Consider the following 9,701-nt stretch of genomic DNA (forward strand, 5'->3'; position numbering starts at 1 on the left):
ACTACAAACCAGAGACTGGAAACCCAGCTGCACTCAGGAACTTGTTTGAGGTCTCTAGAAGGAGGCTGATGGCAGAGACGAGTGGGCCTCCTGAGTGCTGTTCTCCCAGACCTTCATGGGTGAGCAGAATATTTCATGAGGAGGACCAGTTACTGTGAATCTCTCATTTGATTGAACTGGAGAACTTGGTTTCTTACAAATCCTGATGTGGCACCACTGGCCTATGCATCAGAACTCTTCCCAAGATGAAACATTAGACAATGGAGATCATTGTGTAAGGGACGCCCTTTGCTTTTGTGGAGCCAGTCACTGATGTAGTCAGCAAATACTTTTTCAGTATTCTCCATGAGTCAGACACTGTGTTCTGTGCTGGGCATCGAGAAGGATGAATTAGACCTTGTCTTTGTGAATGCCAGTCCAGTGGATGAGAAAGACAAAGATAAATACAACCACAATTCAGAGTGATAAGTAACATTGGGGAAGTATAAACAGTCTTCTCTCTCTGTTGTAATTACTGTTATTAAAGTCCTCTGCTCACATTCTAAATCGCGAAGATAGATTCTGAGAAGCATTGGAGGACAAAAAAGAAGAGATCACATAGCAAACGGTTACTGTTCTTTCCCTCTGAAACTGGATGGAGAACAATGACAAGTCCAATTCTGTCTGTGAAAGCCACGTGTCTCATTCTCCTCCAAATGGAAACTCTTTTGTTCCCCAAGATTGAAAGGGAGAAGTCTTGAATGTTCTCCTGATCTCATGTGCAGAAGCTGGAGGGTATTACTTTTTTAATATCAATATTAAAAGGAGTGACACATTTTCTTTTTTTCGTAATGGATGTATTTTATTGAAGTATAACTGACTTACAATATTTCAGGTCCACAGTAAGGTGATTCAGTAATACACATATGTTATTTTTGAAATTATTCTCAGTCAGAGGTTATTATAAGATATTGGCTATAGTTCCCTGTACTGTACAGTAAACCTCTGTTGCTTGTTGCACATCTTTTTTTTTTTTAATTAGAAATCTAGCATTCTATTCATACTAAGTCAAACAAGTAGAATCAAAACGTCCTAAATTTTTTCAGTTCAGTTCAGTTCAGTCTCTCAGTTATGTCATACTCTTTGCAACCCCATGGACTGCAGCACGCCAGGCCTCCCTGTCCATCACCAACTCCCAGAGTTTACTCAGACTCATGTCCATTGAGTCGGTGATACCATCCAACCATCTCATCCTCTGTCGTCCCCTTCTCCTTCTGCCTTCAATCTTTCCCAGCATCAGGGTCTTTTCCAATGAGTCAGTTCTTCACATCAGGTGGTCAAAGTATTAGAGTTTCAGCTTCAGCATCAGTCCTTCCAATGAACACCCAGGACTGATTTCCTTTAGGATGGACTGGCTTGATATCCTGCTGTCCAAGGGATTCTCAAGAGTCTTCTCCAATACCACAGTTCAAAAGCATCAATTCTTTGGTGCTCAGCTTTCTTTATAGTCCAATTCTCACATCCATACATGACTACTGAATAAACCATAACTTTGACTAGATGGACCTTTTGTTGGCAAAGTAATGTCTCTGCTTTTTAATATGCTGTCTAGGTTGGTCATAACTTTCCTCCAAGGAGCAAGCGTCTTTTAATTTCATGGCTGCAGTCACCATCTGCAGTGATTTTAGAACCCCCCAAAATAAAGTCTGCTGCTGTTTCCACTGTTTCCCCATCTATTTGCCATGAAGTGATGGGACCAGATGCCATGATCTTAGTTTTCTGAATGTTGAGTTTTAAGCCAACTTTTTCACTCTCCTCATTCACTTTCATTAAGAGGCTCTTTAGTTCTTCTTCACTTTCAGCCATAAGGGTGGTGTCATCTGCATATCTGAGGTTATTGATATTTCTCCCGGCAATCTTGATTGCAGCTTGTGCTTCATTCATCCCATCCAGCATTTCTCATGATGTACTCTGCATATAAGTTAAATAAGCAGGGTGGCAATGTGCAGCCTTGATGTACTCCTTTTCCTATTTGGAACCTATCTGTTGTTCCATGTTTAGTTCTAACTGTTGCTTCTTGACCTGCATACAGATTTCTCAGGAAGCAGGTCAGGTGGTCTGGTATTCCATCTCTTGAAGAATCTTCCACAGTTTGTTGTGATCCGCACAGTCAAAGGCTTTGGCATAGTTAATAAAGCAGAAGTAGATGTTTTTCTGGAATTCTCTTGCTTTCTCAATGATCCAATGGATGTTGGCAATTTGATCTCATAAATTTTTTATTAGGCAAATATTCATAAATTTTATAATATATATATTATACATATTAATATATGTATACAAAAGCTTTCTACTATGCTTGATAAAGGCTTGAGAAAGAACATTAAAAAAAAGAAGAGATGGAGAAATTGAAAAACACAAGCTAAATGAAATGGGAACACTGGATATGAAATAGAAAAAGTGAAACAAACTAGATAAAAGATCATCATATAGGAGTCACTCGTTTTAATAAAGACATAAGTTCTATAGTGTGTGTGTCTCTAGATAAGAAGGGATACTGATACATACAGTAGGACCAATTAACTTCAGGAGCAAAAGAACAATAACAGCTGAGCTGTCCTATAGCACAGAATTCAGCAATTCAAATCCAGTCTTTAAGTCCATAATAAGGGATAACGAAAGTGTCATTTTTCCTTCTCATACCAAGTCATTTTTCTGAGTGAAACTCCCCAAATGCTCACCCCAGGGTCTGTTAAACCCACCTTAGACAGGAGTTACTTCTTCTCTCCACTGTTTTAAATGGAAGATGATGGAAAATACCTATAACGTTGACTTTTTTTTGGCCTTGCCACACAGCTTGCGGAATCTTAGTTCCTCCACCAGTGATTGAACCCATGCCCTCTGCAGTGAAAGTGCAGTCCCAACCATTGGACTGCCAGAGAATTCCCCTATAATGTTGACTTAATTTGGAAATAGGTGACTGGAGGAAAAGAAATAGGTTACCTCTATGCTTGAAGATCCCGGAGAAGGAAATGGCAACTCACTCCAGTCTTCTAGCCTGGAAATCCCACAGTCAGAGCGCCCTGGTGGGCCACAGTCCCATCGGGTCGCAAAAGAGTCACACACAACTTAACAACTAAACAACGGCAATAACAATGCTTAAAGAATCATCTCAATTTATGGAAGTAAATTTTCCAGGTGCATGGTTCAGAATGTGGTTAGCAAAGCAAGATCCAACAATGAAGCTTATCCAAAAATGAAACTTCCAACCAGAAGGACCAAAACGTGTCAGGTGGCCCTTTCCTATCACGGTTGCTTTTGTCATATTCTGATGTCCTGCCAAGGTGGGAAGAAGATAGTTTCTGGATAGAATGTTACCGATTTCCTTGGCATCTCTTGGCATCACTCAAGAGAAAAGTTGGGTTGGATTTCCAGGTCCCTAATGACACAAAACAGGTTGAGGTAAGGTAGAGAAATAATAGTTTGTGAGAGATCACAGGTGGAGTAATAAACAGTAAGTTTCTAGAGAGCAGACCCCAGATCTCTGCTTTTTTTGTATGTGTTACCCCCTTTAAGGGCTACCCACAATTAGGTGGTGATAAAATATTTTAGATGATAATTTAAATATGGATCTATTCTAATCAAACCCCCTCTCCCTCTAAAATTATCAATGGTGTTGTTTCTCATAAAACTGGGATAGGAGAAAGTACCATTTTAATTCATTTTTACTTACATTATACCTAGGTAAATGGAGATCAAAGGAAGTGATAAGAATGACTGGATAGAATTCAATGACTGCTATCCTCCCTGGTGAGACAACATAAATAAGCCCGAAACTGTGGCTAAATCAATGACTCTCACAGTCCATGGACTAGTTGACCCTCCAGATGGACCCTTCAAGTGGGTCTTAATCTGATCCCAAAGCATATAGGCAATCATTCTACAAGGAAATTATTTATACATATAAAAGACGGGGCTTCCCAGGTGGTGCTAGTGGTAAAAAACACATCTGCCAATGCAGGAGATATAAGAGACGTGGGTTTGATCCCTGGATTGGGAAGGTCTCCTGGAGGAAGGCATAGCAACATCCTCCAGGATTCTTGCCTGGAGAATCCCCATGGACAGAGGAGCCTGGAGGGCTACAGTCGATAGGGTTGCAAGGAATCGGACATGACTGAAGCAACTTAGCACACATGCACACATATAAAATATAAACTTTTTTCCTCTCAAATAAAATGGTACATTTTTAATGTATAATCTTTTTCATTATTTAGTTTGCATAAAAATTAAGAAGAAAGAGAAAAGCAGGCCACTGTTACACTCTCAAACCTTCTGCCAGAAAGACTCTTCTCTCTTTCCATGACTGGCAACTGTTGTCTGACAAACACATTCTGACCTTTCAAATCCCAACTCTGATATTACTGATAGAGATATATTCCCACCGACATCACAAGTTGGGTTAGATGCTCCTATTATCTGGATTTATGATACTTCCTATGTCATAGACTATATCACAGTCTAAGGAAGCCATATCTGTCTTATACATCATTATAACCAAACATTTGGGCTGATTTATGGCACACAGTAGGCTTTCAATAAACATGTGTTTATTGAATGGACCACAAAGTTACTAATTCCATAATTTCTCTGTCAATTTTTAACCCACATGAGGAGAAAGGAAAAGAGAAAACAGGGGCTATGCTAATCTGAAGCTAAGAGATTAAAACTCAGCAAGAACATGTGCTGAGTTAAACATAGAGCTGGGGAGGGAGAGATGGAAAATGATAAAAATAGAATATGGAACATAATTAACTGTGTTTGGTAAAATAAAAGAATCTAGGACATTTTTAATATGACCCCAAGTGAATACATGAAAAAAGTAAGCAATTACATTTAAGAAAATATATTCAGTCTTGGGGTGGGAGGTAATAACAAGTAAGAAAGTCTTCAAGAAACCTGGATCTCACCTGGGATGGCATTTTCAGAGGGACTTAATGCAAAGTGTGATGCTGGAATCAGGTCTCTCAAACAGAAGAGGGAGTAGAAGGGCCCAAAGTAGACCTTGTTATAAAACAAACTTAAGAAAAATAAGAATATTCTAAATGCAAAAAGCAACCCTGTTACTGGTTTCAAGGAATCTTTGTCATTTCGGGATAAGAAAATTAAGTAATAAGGCTTGTTTTCCAAAGATGGTTCATGGAATTCAGTTTGTTGTTCTGCTATCATTAATCAACTGTGAGAGCATGTGGTCAACATTTCTCATTTTTGTTTATGAAATGAATAATAGAAGCTAACAAAAAATATAATTAGAATACACTTTGCTTCAGAGAAGAATTTGCTACTGGGAAACAGTATCATGAAGGACATTGAGGGAGGTACTGGATTCTTGGAACAAGCTTCTACTTTCATGAAGGGGAGGTTGATGAAGACTTCCCATAGCAAGATCCCCTCTAGCCCTTGACGTTATAATACACGGCATCATGAGCTCAGAGTATGCACCTCAGTGTCAGAGATACTCACAGAGACTCAGGTTCAAATCCCAGCTCATCCACCTCTGTATTGCTAGATATAGATGAAGTGCAATTCTTTCTCCTAAGAGATGGATATAATACCTAAACATAGGTTTGCCAAGAACATTTTAGTTTTATTCCTTCCTTCCTTCTTTCCTTCCTTCCTCCTTTCTTTCTCTCTCTCCTTTTTCTTCTATTGTGAAAAGAACATTTATGATGAGATCTTCTTCTTAGCATATTTTAAAGTCTATGATTAGTATTGTTGACCGGAGATACAATGTTGTACAACAGGTCTTTATATCTTATTCACCTACTTCTCTTAGGTCATGGCATGATTAGCACTATTTTAGGAAAGCTCTTCTTAACCCTGTCAACAATGTCACTTTCCTAAGGAAACACTCTCATTGCACCATGGGCCCTTCCTTCTTATCACTCATCACAGCTATAAACTTACATTTTGTCTATAATTCTTTTTATATATAGTTCTTTGATTAACTTGTGTTCTTACCTAGTCCAGTACCTGGAACCTAATAGATGTTCAGTAAAGTTAGGTTGCTGAATGAATAATTAAAAGAATGAATAGTTGACTCTAGAACAACGTGGATTTTAACTACATAGATCCACTTATATGCAGTTTTGTTTTTCAATAAATTTGGTATTACCACAAGGTCTGCAGTCGATTGAATATACAGATCCAAAAGCAAGAATGGGAGGGTCAACGGTCCAGTTGTTCAGGATTTTTGACTGAGCTGGTGGGCACCCCTAATGTGACCCCAAATCCCTGAGGTATTCAAGGGTCAACTGTGTACATGCGAGAATAAAGATTAAGAGACAAGTAATGGCACATGCTTAGCTCAATGCCTGGCCTTTGGGGTGATGCCATATCCTCTGCTAGTAAAATTATTGCATTGTCCTCATGGGAAATATTACAAGGAATTTTTCGGTTTCTTTAAAATGCATATAACTTCTACAGCTGCTAATAAGCTAGTCCAGGAGACATTTTGGAATGTTTAGGAGCTAGGAGATTTCCTAGTAGTTTCTTATGTGTTTGCTCCTCCAAGAGATTTATCTTTCTTCATCCTCCAATCCCTGCCCATAACCCCGCCAGCCCTGTAGGTGAACATGCCTCAAACAAGTCTATCTGAAACCACAGGGACCACATCCTTGAGTAACAGATAATTATACAGTAGTGACTTTTTTTCTGGCTCACTTATCTATAATTTTTTCATCCTCCCTGCTTTTTCTCACTGTCTCATAGTTCTTGTTCTTTTAACCTCTCGTAGCTGCTTGTGTCTCTGTGTATTGCTTACCATCCTGGTGGTATTCTCACAGCGCCCCAGTGTACTCCTGAAACTGAGTGAAGATTATAGGCTCTTTTTTTTTCTTTTTTTAAATAGTTAAAGACATTAAAAGTTTCTAAAAAGAAAAGTGGAACCAGCTTCTTGAGAACATAGTTCTCTAAATCTGAATTCCTTTCTGTGTGTATCTGTGCACTCAGTCCTGTCTCTTTGTGACCCCATGGACTGTAGCCTGTCAGGCTCCTCTGCCCATGGAACTTTCCAGGCAAAAATATTGAAGTGGGTTGCCATTTCCTGCTCCATGGGATCTTCCCAACCCAGGGATTGAACCTGCATCTCCCATGTCTCCTGCATTGCAGGCAGATTCTTATCTGCTGAGCCATCAGAACTTCATTGTGCCATGTGAATGCCTGTAATAAAGATCACTCAGTTGTAAGGTCCCCAAGCCTGGGCGCCGTGTCCCAGTAGCTAACACAGTACCCAGTGTGAAATGAGTGTGCTGTGCTGTGCTTAGTCTCTCGGTCGTGTTCGATTCTTTGAGACTCCATGGATGGTAGCCCACCAGGCTCCAGGGAAGAGATATTGAATTCTCCAGGCAAGAATACTGGAGTGGGTTGTCATTCCCTTCTCCAGATCTTCCCAACACAGGGATCGAACCCAGGTCTCCCACATTACAGGGGGATTCTTTACCATCTGGACCATATTTGTTTAACAAACAATGAAAAAAATTATTATACACTAAAAACATGGGCTTTCTTTATCAAGAAATATATTTTAGCAGTGAAATACACTTGGATGGCTTTAAAAGTGGACACACTTACTGCTCTATAAGAATTAGAATAATTGAATTATATTGTAATATAGGATAAGGTAGTATATTAAAGATGGAAGAGAATTCTGAATCTCTTCATCATGACCAGAGTAAAAAGTAGCACATTTCTTCAAAAACTATAAGCTATTTATGTTGCATTTGGCATGGGGTTTAAATTGTTATTAAAATTATTAAAGCCATTACTAAAATTAAAGACTAGAGTGCTGGCTGATATTGCCTGATGGATAAGGACTGTGAGTATTCTCTGAATTTCTCCTTGGTATCTTTGATAAACATTCACTAAGTATTGACATAATGGTTGATTGAACTAATAACAGAGGAATTTCTCTGGGTTGATTTACCCACTGTTTTCTTTCCTATCTCCTTGATCCTTCTTATGAACAACCTGGTTTGGTAGAAATCATTAGCTGACATGTCCCCTTTAAGGGAGTGGTTTTGTTAGAGAGTCAAACCAAATCTGCTGGTAGCGTCAATATTTGCTCACATGTCAGTATAAAATACACTGGAAAAAGTCCTGACTTTTCTTCTTTTCAGATGTGTAGATCTCTGTATAAAACTAAACAGTGAAATTAACCCAGGTGTAACATTCCCACGAAAGTCAGGTTCTCTTCTCTGTAAACTGGTAGGAGTGTCTCTTGTGTTCGGTGATTCTAAGAGAATTCCTTCGTGTTAACAACAGACGGTCTTTTTAAATCTCCCTGTTGTAGAGGAGTTTGACCAAAACTAACCTTAGATCAGAGTTTGCTTTTTCCCCCACTAGATGTCATCCAGTTTTAGAAGACCTAGTTAGGCAGCTATCTTAAGAGATAATTTTGAAAATTGATGGTAATCAGTTTAAGATTTAAAGTGCCTGAGGACAGTACTTTGGAGAAAATAAGATTGAGCTCTTACGATTGCTGCTTCTGTGATGACTGCAATGTAGGTGAACTTTTAAGATGTAGAAATCCTAGCCACAAAGCTTTTTCTGTAGATATCTGCTCTTAAAATAAATTAATTTCATAAAGAATCTATAAATGTATTCCTAGTTTTCTAAAATAAGACATAGGGGAAATCAGGTCCTCTAGAACACCAGCTACACGAAATGCTCATCTTCTCTTCCACCCACACTCACCCAGGACTGTAGCTTTGCCTTTTTTCCCATCTTACTTTGCTCATTCATCAGCCTTAATACCCATATCCTTCACATTTTATTACCTTTATTTACCCATTCAATCTTGGCACTTGGCAGTGAATCAGGAGTCAGATGACAGAACTATTTACTCTTGGTACAAAAGGTCCTGTAGAAAATACCCACACAATTAGCCCCTAAGTCTCCTCATCACCATCACCATTAACATCATCATCATCAAGACATCACTTAACTCCCCCCATGGCTCCACCTCCTTGCCCCTCCACCCAGATCCCCTTTTCTGTTTTCTTTTCCCTAGAAGAACTTTCCTTAATTTTTCCCAGATGCAAAGATTAAAATTAAAATAAAACATAGAAGAAGAAAAATGGAACTAGCTTCATGGAAGCTCATTCTCTAAATCTAATTTCTTCTGTGAGGCCTTTAAAAATGATATTTGTTTATTCATGAATACCTTGCCATATTCCAAGAAGTATTAGGGGTGACTCAGGAGATGCATTTAAAACATGATAACAAATAAATATACTGAAAAAACATGAAAAGGAAAACAAATTGAATCAAGACCTATATCACACAAATCTGAAATTGTTTTAGAATAAACCTTAATTTTGGCCTTGATTTTCCTAGTAAATCAAAAAAAGAGGTAAGCCTTCCTTTAAATAGTTTATGCTGCAAAGGCTATTTGAATAAAGTGATACAGCTTTAAGGGCAGCCCTAATTTCAAATAGAAGGACGTTTAGTAAATATCTTTAAACTTGAGGGGAAATAAATTCAAACTTCCTTGGATGTTTGTTTAAAATTTCATAAAATTTCTAAGGGGCTTTACTGATCGGTGGCTCAGTGGTAAAGAATCCACCTGCAAGTGCAGGGAACACCAGAGAAATGGGTTTGATCCCTGGGTCAAGATGCCCTGGAGGAGGTCACAGCACCCCACTCCAACACTCTTGCTGGGAGAATCT

This window comes from Odocoileus virginianus, chromosome 13 (genome assembly GCF_023699985.2).
Source record: "Odocoileus virginianus isolate 20LAN1187 ecotype Illinois chromosome 13, Ovbor_1.2, whole genome shotgun sequence".
NCBI lineage: Eukaryota > Metazoa > Chordata > Mammalia > Artiodactyla > Cervidae > Odocoileus > Odocoileus virginianus.